At 49.4% G+C, this 14803-nt stretch overlaps 1 long non-coding RNA gene across 1 annotated transcript; it reads right to left on the reverse strand.

The window, feature by feature from the left end:
- Nucleotides 1–3538: 3538 nt before the first annotated feature.
- Nucleotides 3539–4949, reverse strand: LOC138498700 (uncharacterized). The gene is made up of 4 exons (XR_011278844.1): nt 4870–4949; nt 4386–4530; nt 4119–4268; nt 3539–3963 (listed from the first exon to the last, which is right to left on the reverse strand). It is a non-coding gene; the product is annotated as an uncharacterized lncRNA (long non-coding RNA).
- Between the last annotated feature and the right edge of the window lie 9854 nt (nt 4950–14803).

The following is a 14803-nucleotide window of genomic DNA, read 5'->3' on the forward strand; positions in this document are numbered from 1 at the left end:
AGCCCAGGCAAGCGCACTCTCCCCGTGCGGATGGTTGAATTCCTCACAATGGGGAGCCATGCTAAGAGGATGACAGCAACAGAAATAACAGTGGTGAATGAACCGAAGCTACCAAGAGCAAAAAAAGGAGCAAACCGGCAAAGACACTGCCCTTAAAGGGTCACCCTTTGAATTGGACACCCACAGGAGCGGAAGGTGTAGGCGGAATGGAACACATTATCCCTCACGTGACTGGAGATGTAGTCCTGGATGGGAGGGTGCAGGCGCGGTCCCAGAGGTTGATGACTCAATGGCCAGGTGGGCCTCGGGCGGTAACCCTCATTCTGCGCAAGGTGACGGCAGAAGAAGCAGCAGCAACATTGGCAGAAGTACATGTTTTGTCTGGGCATCGTCAGTGCAATCTCTTTTATGCTCTTCTCCTGTTGGCCTCAGAATGCTGCACGAGAGATCAATCAAAACTTCACGAAAAGTGAGTAAATAGGTGGGTCCATCATATCAGTCCAGGTACCCCCTGAAACCTCAGCCTTGCCTGAAGGTGCAATACATGCTTTATCTGGGCATCATCAGTGCAAGCTCTAGAATGCTATTCTCCTGTTGGCCTCAGACTGCTGTGCGAGAGATCAATCAGAACTTCATGAAAGTGAGCACATAGTGGGGTCTATCATATCCTACAATCACCTAGCGTAACCAAGGCCTTGCTTAAAGGAGAGGCACATGCTGTGTCTAGGTATCATCAGCGCAGTCCATAGCATGCCATTCTACTGCTGGTCCCAGTGTCCTGAGCTGTAGGTCCATCGGAACTTCATGAAGCGTGAGCCCATGGTGAGGTCTAACTTATCCTTCAAGTAATTCTGCAACCACTGCCTTGTCTGAAGGAGAAGCACCTGCTGGTTCTAGGTGTCATCAGTGAATTATCTAGCATGCTAGTCTCCTGGTGGCTCCAGAATGCTGCGCTAAAGATCCATCAGAACTTCATGAAGCGTGAGCCCATGGTGGGGTCTATTATATCCTCTCAGTGCCTCCTGCGACCTCTGCCTTGCCTGAAGGAGAATCACCTGCTGGTTCTAGGCATCATTAGTGCATTATCTAGCATGCTAGTCCCCCGGTAGCTCCAGAATGCTGCACTAGAGATCCATCAGAACTTCATGAAGCGTGAGCCCATGGTGGGGTCTATCATATCCTCTCAGTGCCTCCTGCGACCTCTGCCGTGCCTGAAGGAGAATCACCTGCTGGTTCTAGGCATCATCAGTGAATTATCTAGCATGCTAGTCTCCTGGTGGCTCCAGAATCTGTGCTAGAGATCCATCAGAACTTCATGAAGCATGAGCCCATGGTGGGGTCTATTATATCCTCTTAGTGCCTCTTGCGACCTCTGCCTTGCCTGAAGGAGAATCACCTGCTGGTTCTAGGCATCATTAGTGCATTATCTAGCATGCTAGTCTCCTGGTGGCTCCAGAATGCTGCGCTAAAGATCCATCAGAACTTCATGAAGCGTGAGCCCATGGTGGGGTCTATCATATCCTCTCAGTGCCTCCTGCGGCCTCTGCCTTGCCTGAAGGAGAATCACCTGCTGGTTCTAGGCATCATCAGTGAATTATCTAGCATGCTAGTCTCCTGGTGGCTCCAGAATGCTGCGCTAGAGGTCCATCAGAACTTCATGAAACGTGAGCCCATGGTGGGGTCTATCGTATCCTCTAAGTGCCTCCTGCGACCTCTGCCTTGCCTGAAGGAGAATCACCTGCTGTTCTAGGCATCATTAGTGCATTATCTAGCATGCTAGTCTCCCGGTAGCTCCAGAATGCTGCACTAGAGATCCATCAGAACTTCATGAAGCGTGAGCCCATGGTGGGGTCTATCATATCCTCTCAGTGCCTCCTGCGACCTCTGCCTTGCCTGAAGGAGAATCACCTGCTGGTTCTAGGCATCATCAGTGAATTATCTAGCATGCTAGTCTCCTGGTGGCTCCAGAATGCTGCGCTAGAGGTCCATCAGAACTTCATGAAGCATGAGCCCATGGTGTGGTCTATCGTATCCTCCATGTCCCTCCCGCGACCTCTGCCTTGCCTGAAGAAGAAGTGCATGCTTTCTCTAGGCATCATCTAGCATGCTAGTCTCCTGGTGGTCCCAGGATGCTGCACAAGAGATGCAATGGATCTTTGTGAAGTGTGAGCGCATGGTGGGGTCCATCAAATCGTTGAAGTGCCTTGCACGCCCTCTGTCTCGCCTGAAGGGGAGGTACGTGCTCTGCCCACGTACATCAGAGCATTCCCTACTGTGCTATTATCCTACTCATCCCAGTATGCTGCAGAAGGGATCCACTCATCAAGCCATTGAATCCCATCTTCCATATGCCAATTTAGGAAAAAAACAACTGAAATCCCATTCTTTGGTGGCCCCATTGGGGCATGTTCATAGCTTCTGTTTCATCCGGGATGCCAAGCCTTTCATCAAGAAGAGAGAACTTTCTTCACACAAGAGCAGGCCGCTTGACAAGAGGTGTGTTCATGGGGGAGGGTCGTCGCAGGTGAAGTAGGCCCTCAGCTTCACCTCAGTACCGTCTACGTGGACAGCCCTCCCCAGCCCAGCCCTACCTGGGAGTAACCATCCCATCTGGATAATATTGCTGATTCCAGCTTAATGGCACTCTTTTTAAATTTGCCATGAAGGATAAAAGGGGGAGGGTCGTCGCAGGTGAAGTAGGCCCTCAGCTTCACCTCAGAACCGTCTACATGGACAGCCCTCCCCAGCCCAGCCCTACCTGGGAGTAACCATCCCATCTGGATAATATTGCTGATTCCAGCTTAATGGCACTCTTTTTAAATTTGCCATGAAGGATAAAAGGCTGAGTAAGCCTCGACGGGATAAGGACTGGAAATCTACTGGTCTACGGGACACAATTCCAGGTCTTCAACACCAGCACCAAGCACTTCCACATACAGACCCGGCAGCTCGCCATGGCCCACTAGGGTTTCACCCGGCACCTGGCACCGTGCACCACGTCTCTCGGGCTCCACATAGGTAGCCACACTTCCTTCAAAACACACCCAGCGACGAAATCTCAGGCAGCATGGTATCAACTATACCCTTTGCAGAAAAGGTAGCCCTGACAGACACCAGCTTCCAGTCCACCATACAAGCCCTGCGTCACCTGAACAAAGGGAACGCGCTTCTCACCGGCCCATCCTCTACTACCCTAGCACCCATGAGAAGCATGCCTCAGGCCACCGCCGGCATCGCCAAAAGCCTCCGCTAATAGGACATTTAACACCAACACTCATCGAACTTCTCTGCCCCTCCCCCACTCCCAGTATACATACATTTGGTTTCCAAAAGACCGCTGGCAAAATTATTATTTAGCCCAAATAGTGAAATAAATTCAATTCGTTTTTTTGCTGAGTATCTTTAGATATCTCAGTTGTATTAATACCTTTGCAGTTAAAATAAGCAGTCAGACAAATAAGGAGAAGGAAAAAGAAAAAAATTGTAACATTGTTTATTCCAAAGTATAAGAAAAACTTTTATTGAAAACTATCATACAAGTAATTTCTGAAACAATCAGTTGCTGGTAAAAATTTAAAGCGAAAATGGTCCCAAAAAAAAGCTATTCTTATTTAAGAAAAATGTTTTTGTTAAAGCAAACTGTATAAGCAAAAACATTACATGTTTGGACAACACAAGACAATAGAACAACAAAGAAGCAGTTTGTAATATTGTTTGTGCAGATTACGTTGTTTGTGGGTATTCAAAGTATCACTAGATAGATTACTAGAGCAGGTTTGCCTACGTACAAGACAACAGTTATTAAGTGGCATCAGGGTCAGAAATGCTATATTTCCAGTTCATGAAAAACTCAAATAGTTTTTCTTTGCTGTTGACCTCTGTTACGTTTCAGCGAGACCACATGTGGGGCCTGAATTGCAAAAATACGCCTTCCTCGGGGCAGTTTTTTAAAGGTGACAATCCCTGAGAGGGAGGCAAACATAGAAAAAAGAAGAAGGTTTTTTTCAGAAGTTGCGTACTGACTGTATTCAACTGCAAAGGTCAGTATTCTACATTTCATGTAAACATAGACATTGACTACTCATTACAAAAACTCCTGAACAAAAAGAGAATCTTACCACATTAGTTGGTAACGGAAAAGCAGGAGCAGTTTATCCCAGGACAAAGATCCGTCGTTACTGGCATGTGTGGTCCAGCATTTTGAATATATATTGCCCGTGTTTATTGGAAAGGAGTCAATTCATGAACTTTGCTTTAGTCTTGTTATTCTGAATTCAGAAAGTAATAATAAATAACAAATATACCCATTAAAATAAACCCTTGGGTTATCTATATTACTGAGAGTTGAAATTGGTGAAAGTGACAGAATTTTTTTTTTGTTTTACCATTTATTTCCCAACGTCAGGATTGCATCTAATTTTGTTCATCCTGAAGCATGATTTGGATTGCCTTTGAATAGCTTTTTTGAGGTTAGTTGGTTTTTCAAGATCCAAATTGGTTTGATGGCAAATATGTATCAGGGAAGGGATCCTGAAAGGTAAAAGAGGGAAATCGCTTAGGAATCAAGCTGGCGTAACCGTGCTGCTAAATGTGAGCAGATACGGACTTGCACCAATGGCATAGGTAGGCTAGACACAATAGGGCCAATAGTTCAAAGCGGATGTAAATATACATACAGTATTTGTCCAATTGCATAACGTTTTTTTATAAAAGAAATCATTGTAGCGCCGTGCTCATGGCTTAGAAAACACTCCGCACAGGAGGGAGCAGGGGGCAGAGACGCCAGTTGTCTCAATGGTGGCGTGACGACCGGTAGTTAAATAATCTGTCTAATTGTAAAAGTATAATAGTACATTGGCCAATGCTTACCATGCCGTGAGTGTTCACACTAGCTCGGGGCGTGCAGCAATCAGTCTGCTTTCACTTTAGTGCAGACGGAAGGTCTGAGGTACCTACTTCCTGGAAAGACGCAGCCTGCTTACAATTGGATAGACAGTACCTGTTGGGGGCGTGTGCTTGCCGCTGATTGGGTGTTCATGTTACTTCCTGAAATTGCGTAATGATGTAACCAAGATTACATGGAAACACTTTTCTTTTGTTTCTGTAATCCCCGCTGTATTTGAAAAGAAAAATGAATATGTTTCTTCATTCGGGGTGTATTGAAAAAAGAATCATAAATCTTTTGTTTCAATGCAAGAAGGTTTAAACCGAATGCCTGTTTTGGCAGTATGTAGCAGCCATCCTTGTTGTTACATGTGGCTGTTAAACTGGACAGGTTCATGCTCATGCGGTAAAAGTGCCGCTCATAGTTTTTTAAAAGAAGGATGAATCTTTTTATTTTTCTTTTTTTCCCTCCCCCACTCCCACCAGCACCCAGCGGCATCATGCACAAAGCTATCACCGTCCACACTCCCTCCGACCTGGCAAAGTCACCTTCTTTGGTGATCAGCGCTTCACCAAAAGTCAGGACTGGGCCAGAAAAGAGCAACAGAATTGCAATAAAGAAAGAAACAAGAAAAAATGCTTTCAACCTGTGCCCAAGGACTATAGAACCTCAAATCCATCAACATCAGACTTGCTTCCACCCTGCGCCCTGATACCCTAGGGTCTGGCGTGCATTATAAACAAACAAACAAACAAATAAACAAAACCCGGACGCAATTCAGAAAAGAAATCAAGGAGTCCCCCTTCATGGAGCACCTTCTTCACACCCCACAATATACATCCCCTGGACACTCCAAGCCCAGTATCCCTGATAACAACCACCCTTCCACCCCCACACACCATACCAACACTCTTGCATGTTCCCACACTACGTTTAAATGGAATCTGTTTTTTGCTAGCCTAAATGGTATGTTGGTAATAAATGCGTTGTTGGACTGCTCCCCCCCCAACCTACCCTAACAATCACATTCATGCATATTATCTTTCTGATGAACAGTGACCCATTCCCCCCTGGTGCTAGGGTCACACTGAACACACAGATACAAAAGGTATCAATAGAATAAGTGAAAATGCTTTGCAAACTGAGCGATCATATCAGCGTGGCCAACCCCCAACATTACTTATATAGTTTCTTTTGGTAGGGCTTAAGACTGGAGTTCATGCTGTTTGCAAATACTCACAGTTTTGATGGAGAAGGTAGCCGCGTACAGTAAGATAAAGTGGGTGAAGGTGGAGGAGGTGGAGTCGCAGGCTGAGAGGGGAGACTTGGCATCGAAGGCCTTCAGAAGATCTGTGGATGTAAGTATGACATAGCCATGGCAAAACGGAGGGGGTATTTTTGTATATTGGAGGATTGTGAAGAAATAAAAGAGATAAGGAAAGAAGAAAGAGTTAACTTTCGATAAGGGTTGGGAAAGATTGCATGGTAAGTCTCCTCATGGGGCAATAATAAAAGAGACAGATATCTTGTCGAGGGAGAAATGACAGCTGTATTGTATTTTATTGTGTTGTGATTGCTGGCACCAGCCTCATGTTGTAAAATAGCTAAGTAATAGTTCCAATCAGCTTCCCCACCTAAAGGCATTAAGCCTTCCTACAAAATGGGGTAGTAGTCTAATATTAAACAAAAGGCAAGCTCTACAATACATATGTATCAAAGCACTCTAATAAGTCAGTATATTAACGCATAGAATTATTCACTTCATCTATTCATTATCATAAATGAAAGTGTATTATACATATATGCGCTATAACCTTAAAAACATATATATATAAAAGATACAGTTTAAAAACATACAATTAATTGCATCATTACACACACATTTAAAACCCAACAAAGATGACACTGTTCACTCGCTTATTCACAACTTTGCAAATCAAGTAAATATCATGTGCAAAATCTTATTTGTTCTAAAGCCCGATTTATCCAAGTTTCTGTCCTTTATGCTTCGAAATGCTGGACATTCATCAGGTCCGTGTGTTCTCAGTGCATAACCATCTAACGTGTACCCTTGAAAATAAAAAATGCATACATTTCATTTCTCAGTCTCTTAATGACTTTCTTATGTCACTATAATTCATTCATCCCTTAGACATTCTTAGATATTCTGGGGGTGCGCGGTACGTTTTACACGAGATAGGCCTTGTACAAGCGGGGTACGTGTATTCTGAGGGGTGCGCGGGTAGTATTACATGCATTTCTGCTCCCTCGGGAGGGGTACGTGTATTCTGGGGATGCGCAGTATGTTTTACATGCAATATGCCTTGTGCGAGCGAGGTACATGTATTCTGAGGGGTGCGCGGGGAGTTTCACATGCGTTTTCGCTGGTGCGGGAGGGGTACGTGTATTCTGGGGGCGCGCAGGATGTTTTACATGCGATAGGCCTAGTGCAAGCGGGGTATGTGTATTCTGAGGTGTGCGTGGGTAGTATTACACGCATTTCCACTGCCGCGGGAGGGGTACATGTATTCTGGGGATGCGCAGTACGTTTTACACGCGGTAGGCCTTGTGTGAGCGGGGTACGTGTGTTCTGAGGGGTGCGCTGGGAGTTTCACACACGTTTTCACTGCCGCGGGAGGGGTACTTTTATTCTGGGGGTACGTGGGACGTTTTACACGTGATAGGCCTAGTGCGAGCGGGGTACGTGTATTCTGAGCGGTGTGCAGGGAGTATTACATGCGTTTCTGCTGCCGTGGGAGGGGTACGTGTATTCTGGGGGTGCGTGGTACGTTTTACATGCAATATGCCTTGTGCGAGCGAGGTACATGTATTCTGAGGGGTGCACGGGGAGTTTCACATGCGTTTTCGCTGGTGCGGGAGGGGTACGTGTATTCTGGGGGCGCGCGGGATGTTTTACATGCGATAGGCCTAGTGCAAGCGGGATACGTGTATTCTGAGGTGTGCGTGGGTAGTATTACACGCATTTCCGCTGCCGCGGGAGGGGTACATGTATTCTGGGGATGCGCAGTACGTTTTACACGTGGTAGGCCTTGTGTGAGCGGGGTACGTGTGTTCTGAGGGGTGCGCTGGGAGTTTCACACACGTTTTCACTGCCGCGGGAGGGGTACTTTTATTCTGGGGGTACGCGGGACGTTTTACACGTGATAGGCCTAGTGCGAGCGGGGTACGTGTATTCTGAGCGGTGTGCAGGGAGTATTACATGCGTTTCTGCTGCCGTGGGAGGGGTACGTGTATTCTGGGAGTGCGTGGTACGTTTTACATGCGATAGGCCTTGTGCGAGCGGGGTACGTGTATTCTGATGGGTGCGTGGGGAGTTTTACACACGTTTTCACTGCCGCGGGAGGGCTATGTGTATTCCTGGGGTGCTCCAACGCGAATTGGCAGTGTGTGTCCTCCCAGGTGTGCCCTCTCCCCCCTCCCCAGGCCCTGCAGGGAGCCCACAACACAGGGACTACCCTGCACCCCTGGCCATGCCCCACAGGCAGCCCATCCACCCTGGCCATGCCCCCAGCCAGCCCACATGTCACCATGCACAAGTGAGCACCAACACATATCCCCCTGCGCCCCCACCCACCCAGCAGTGACAGGCACCTGCCAGCAGGCCCCGACTCATGTCCCTGCACCCCCACCCAGCAGTGACAGGCACCTTCCAGCAGGCCCCGCTCATGTCCCCCCACCCCCTCACCCACCCAGCAGTGACAGGCACCTGCCAGCATGCCCCGACTCATGACCCTGCACCCCCACCCACCCAGCAGTGAGAGGCACCTGCCAGCAGGCCCCGACTCATTTCCCCCCACCCACTCACCCACCCAGCAGTGACAGGCACCTGCCAGCAGGCCCCGACTCATGACCCTGCACCCCCACCCACCCAGCAGTGAGAGGCACCTGCCAGCAGGCCCCGACTCATGTCCCCCCACCCACTCACCCACCCAGCAATGACAGTCACCTGCCAGCAGGCCCCGACTTATGTCACCCCCAACGTATCATGACGATCCACAATCATGGGCCTCAAGGCCACCCAAATCACACCCCACGCCACCCCAGTCCAAACACACAACCAGGTATTACATCTACCCCACATTGAAATCCTTATCACATGATACATCCCAAATGGCAAGTATGCACATCAACACATTTCCGTCACACACACACAATGGGTGCATGTGATAGAGAAAACATACATTGTGACATACATTAAACCAAAGAGAGAATACCACACATTGAAGTATGAAATAAAAATGTATTAAACACAAAAGCAAGGGAATGAAATGAAACACACAATAATGGAAATAATTAAGAAAAAGCTGCATGTCCAAAAAATGAAATCAAAATGTGTGAAAGCAGAATCCAAATCAATCCAAAAGCACATGGGTCCAGTGTCTGTCCGTCAAAACAAATCCAAAGTGAAAAAACAAGACAAAACCATTGACCCATGGAGAAAAAAAAAGGAATGAAATCCAGTGTTGAACTATATACAAATCCAGGGTCCATGAGCCCAACCATTGAAAGGAAACCTACAAAAAACACTACCTAATGAACAACTATATACAAAAAGGCGGGGCATTGTCCAAAAATAAATAAAAGCAGAAAGGAAACCTAACACTAACTAACTATATATAATGGAGGCGGGCAAGTCCTTTGGCTCACTCTGTGATGTCCTGGGCCAGGGCATCATCGAACTCCATGTCGATGTCCCGGAGGCGGGCCTCTTCCCTGGCCCGAGGTCTCCCAGGGATGCAGTCATGGCCTGTTCCAGCTACCTGCGAGTTGCCTCGAGGCACTCAGCCTGCCTCAACGCCCTGCGCATGGAGAACTCCGCCCTGACCATGGTGAGCCGTGCCTCTTCCACCCGCTGCCGCTCCACATCGATCCGCTGGCCAAACCTCCCAAACGCTGCCACACGGAAGACACTCCCATTCCAGGGTCCTCCTGCCCTCCGGCCGATGCCTGCCCCGCTGATGTTGATAGCCTCGAGCCATCATCGCTCCCACCTTGAGACTGCTGCTGCTGTCCATGTGCCCTGCCCGATGATGCCGGCACATCCGGCTCAGTAGAGGCCTCCTCCTCCTCTGTGTAGACCACCAACCTGGATGGCTCTGCACCGTCTTCCGCCATTGCAAGCCCCTGTGGGGGCTCACCCGGCCCTTCCACTGCAGCCGTAGTGGCAGACGCGGCACCAGTCCCATCGCTTCCGGATGATGGTAATTCCTGGGAGGGGGCTGGGCCGGCTGGTTGAGGCATCCCTGCCAAGATGCTCAACAGCGCCGTCCCCGCCCTCTTCTTCACTCGACGCTGTGTAGATGGAGACATAGAACACAAGCATTAGGGTACTGTACAATAGTCCCCTAGACAGGAAGCAATAGCACATGAGTGGCAATGTCAAACGTCACTTCCATCCTGTCCCTCCACAACACATGGGTCAATGCAGGCAACACACATGCAGAAACAGGCACGGTGCATGCAATCAACATTAGCATCCATGTACAAGGGCCTCTATTGACATAAATGTTGTTTTCAAATTCACATGCATCATGGGTCATAGTGATCCCATGCACACACATCAGCGGAGGGGCATGCATCTGGCCTCGTACACCACAGACACAGTGGATACAAGGATGACTAGACTGCATCAGTGAATCAACACATCATCACGGACAGGTGTCATGCATCCATGGCGTTTAAAACTCACACACACGCTACTCAGACACACAGACATGTACACCATACATGTCCATGACAGCAGCATCCATGTCCAAGAACAGAGACAGGCATGCATTCATGTGTGCATTCCGCATGCTGCTCCCCATGTTTCATTGGAACACATGCACCATCTATGTGGTTCATGCATGACTGGTCTCACATGCAGCACCACTATGTCCCTGCACACACAAATCCATACATGGCCTATGTCACACATACAGGCAAGTAGCTGACTACCAGCACCCTGCAACATGCCCTGTTTCACACAGCAATGCATGGCCACTTACCGCTCGACTCCAGACGGGTCTGCCTCTGAAGGATCTGGATGTGGAGTGCTGGGCTAATGCGTTCCAGGACCCTCATCTGGATGTTGGTCAGGCTGACCCAGCACCCCTCTGCATCCTCTGCCCTCAAGAGGCGCCGGACCTTGCTGAGGGTCCTGGACCTGAAGACCACCCAGCGCTTCCGGACGTGTTTGATGTCTCGGGTTGCCACCCCCTCTGCGTTGAGGGCAACCACTATATCCTCCCATATCCTCTCCCGTCCTTCCTTGTCGGCGCGCGATGGTGTGAAGAGGGCATCATAATGCCCCAGAACTTGCTCCACCAGGATACCTACTTCCTTATCACTGAAGCTGGTAGCCCTCTGCCTCTCTGGCTGCGGGTGACCAGTGGTCTCAGATGGTGTTTGGCCCAATATGGCGACCCCCGCGGCAGTTGTGGGTGGGTAACTGAGTCCTGGGGCTGGGATGTGGAGCAATGGTATACCAGTCGGGAGTCTTCTGTCCAGCATGGGTGGACACAGCAACTGGTCCCCTGCAGATGGCTGACGTGCAGGCACCAAATAGCCGGGCACGTGGGCAGCAGGCAGGCAGGCATCAGCAGATGGCAGGTGGGAGCATGCTCGGGGCTCTGGGGGGCAGGAAAATGGCCTTTTGGGCAGGAGCGTGGTTTTACCTGTGTTGTCGCATGGCCAGCTTGATACAGAGTGATTTGGCACATGAAAAAACTGCACATCAGCAATTTGAAAAAAGTCCCTTAGCGCGTAAGCGCGTCTGTGACGTTACACACATGGGCGTTTCCCTCGTGACGGGTGCATAGTGATTCAACACGTGAAAAAACAGCACGTCTGCATGTTAATGCGTGTAATCCGAGGACAGGGCCTAAGTGCGTAAGTGACGTGATGCGCGCGGGCGTTTCCCTCAGCACGGATTAAAGGTGAGGGAGCCAGCAGTTCGCTGTATGTGCCTTTCGTGGAGACCGACATGTGTGTTTCTACTTCGTGTTGTTTCGCGCACCATCACAACTTATCTCTTCTTTTGGCAGGGGTATTGGCTACGCGTGTTTTTCATTATCATGCTAGTCTGACGGTGAGTCGCGCACAGTATTTTTCCCACTGCGGTGCCCCTATGTATCGCGTACCCATTTTCGAGATCATAGTAGCCTGCGTGTCCCACGCATACGTGTTTTTCGTTTCCCTGGGTGCCACCGCGTATGTGGGAGGTTAATTCCACACACGTGGGCTACCGGGGGTTGCATGCACGGTTTAACTGCAGTTTTGAGGTACCTGAGCATTGCGTGACCCGTCACTTCATCACCGGGGTCACATACAGCCTTCCAGGTACAGGGGTGCCTTTAACATCTTGTATCCCACCACCCTCACCCCAATTGGCCAGGACAATTGTCGTGTACACCTCCCATTGGCAATATTCCATCTGTGCCGGCACTACTCCATCTGTGCCATGGTTGGGAGGCCACGAAAGGTGAGGGCCGCCTCAGCTGGGCGTACTCCACATGGCGAGCATGGTCAGGGACGTGGTCAGGGTGAATAGGGAGTAGGGGGACTCCAGGGTGTCCTTGGTGGCTGCAGAGGGGGAAGAGGCAGGGGTGCGGCAGCTCGGTACGATGTTGTGCCACGTGTTGGTGCAGTCATGCCACCACCCCCTGCTCCTCCAGGAGATGCAGTTCATGCATCTGGCACTGGCGCCCATGTGACCCGGCAGTCCGTTTCATCGACTGCCACGGGCCCAAGGGTAGTGGTAGCTGGAGGTGCAGCTGCGGAGACCACCACCCAGGCTTAGGGTCTGCCACTAGAAGAGTCCATGGAAGATTTCCATCAGGTCAGGAGGAACACCGTATGTGCACGCAGGGCTGCCCTGACCGAGGTAGGTGTCCCTGGGGCAGTAATGTCATCTGCTGCCCCGACCAGCCGGGTGTTGGCAAGTGCAGGGGCAGATGCAGCCAACAACACCCCGGTTGTGAGTCTACCAACCAGGACAGTCGCGGTCAATGACCCTGCCACAGCAGATGTTTCTGCGCAGGGTCAATTCAGGGGCACCCAGCAGCCACTGACGCAAGTCAGGCCTTCAGTCGTCCTTCCACCTGCCACTCCCTTAGTTCAATCCACCGGTGCCACTGGCCAAACTGATCAGGGTGGCTTTCGCCAGTCAGGGTCCGCACCACCACCCAAGAGGAGGAAGGTTGCACCTGCAACACAGGCTGGGACCCCAGACACAGCCACGGCCTCCTTGTGAAGATTCAGATTACAGAATTTATTGTGGTTACTGAATATAATTAGAACGATACCAAAAAAGGATACTCTGATGTAAAGGATACAAGTTGAGTTCCTGTAGAGCTTCTCCCGATTGACTATTCTGAGTGTCTTCTAAGGAGAAGAATTTGATGATTGAAACCTTCCAACCAATGCCACTCTCAGACTATAATTAACAAACACAGCCTGAAAGAGTAATTAGTGGAAAGGTCCAGATATTGGATGGATTCACCAGTCTGTAGGATAAGAATAATATGTTTTAACCACTATTCAATTTTAACCTAATTCAATGTATGTGTCAGATTAAGGATATGCACTAACCTGTAGTTGTGTGGACTGGAGGATGAAATTGAGTTCCAGGAAGAATATTCAAAATAAAAACCAACAAAGGAAAAGGGGAGGTTAGTAAGGAGACTAACCCGAACGGAACGAGGGCCGCACTAGGAACGGGTCGGTGCACACCGGATAGCGTCCATAAAGTTCAGTGCACAGTTCTTGAAAGTAGAAATAACTTGAGGATTTGGAAGAGGAGGTAATCCTAGAACATGAATGTCCACAATTGACTGAGACTGGCTGGGACCTTTGGAATGAAACAGGAGACCAGAAGAACAACAGTGCGGATCCAGCTAGTAGAAAGGAAAGGCAGTTTAGGAACCACCAGAAATAGCAGCGCGGATCCGGCTAGCAAAGGGTAAGCAGATTGGAAGCTGCTTAGAAGCAAAGTAGAACCAGGCTCCGGAACGGAGATCCAAGAAACAACGATCAGAAGCGCCGAATAGCGGGAGACTTCCGTTTAAATAAGAGTCAGCTGACGTAAAATGCGTGAGTAGCGTGTTGACGTCCAGTCATGTGATACTCACGCATACTTATCGAATGGACTGATAATGTGTGCAGCGTGTTTGACAAAGAAGTTCGCCATGTTTTAGCGGAAATGAAGGCGTTTACCAGGAATCTTTCCCCAGAGTCGCCACCGAGTATAAAATGGTCTGGCTGATCTCTGGGCTGTAGATGTAGGGTGCTGAACTCGGACGTGAGAGGGCCCAGCAGGCATGACAGTGCCATCCCCCAAAGGGCGCGCCACCCCCCTGGAATTGTGGAACCGGCGCAGGAGAGCGGGTGCATGGATATTAGCGAGAGGTTCCCAAGAGCGGTCCTCCGGGCCGTAGCCCTTCCAATCGATGAGGTAATGTGGAACCCCTGCACGCATTCTCATATCTAATATGGCCTGTACCTCATACTCCTCGGAACCTTTTACAGAGAGAGCCACAGGCCGAACAGGCAGCCGAGTTCCGGCCACGAACGGTTTCACTAAGGACACATGAAACACAGGATGTACTCTCCAATGCGAGGGTAGCTTCAAACGTATAGCCACCGGATTCAACACCTTGTTGATTTCATAAGGTCCAACAAAACGTGGCAGCAGCTTTCTTTTCCCCGGCATTCTCAGGTTCTTGGTGGATAACCACACCGACATACCCACTTTATAAAGTGGAGACGGACATCTGTTTTGATCTGCGTATTGTTTGGAACGTGCCTGTGCTTTCTCCAGATTCTTTTTAATAGAAGAATGCAAGGATGACAATTCCTTCAATTTATCGTCAGCCCTAGGAACAAGGCCGGAAGACTGTAGGTCCGCTGGAATGGACC

Source organism: Ambystoma mexicanum, chromosome 5q, assembly GCF_040938575.1.
Source record: "Ambystoma mexicanum isolate Mex_15411 chromosome 5q, UKY_AmexF1_1, whole genome shotgun sequence".
NCBI lineage: Eukaryota > Metazoa > Chordata > Amphibia > Caudata > Ambystomatidae > Ambystoma > Ambystoma mexicanum.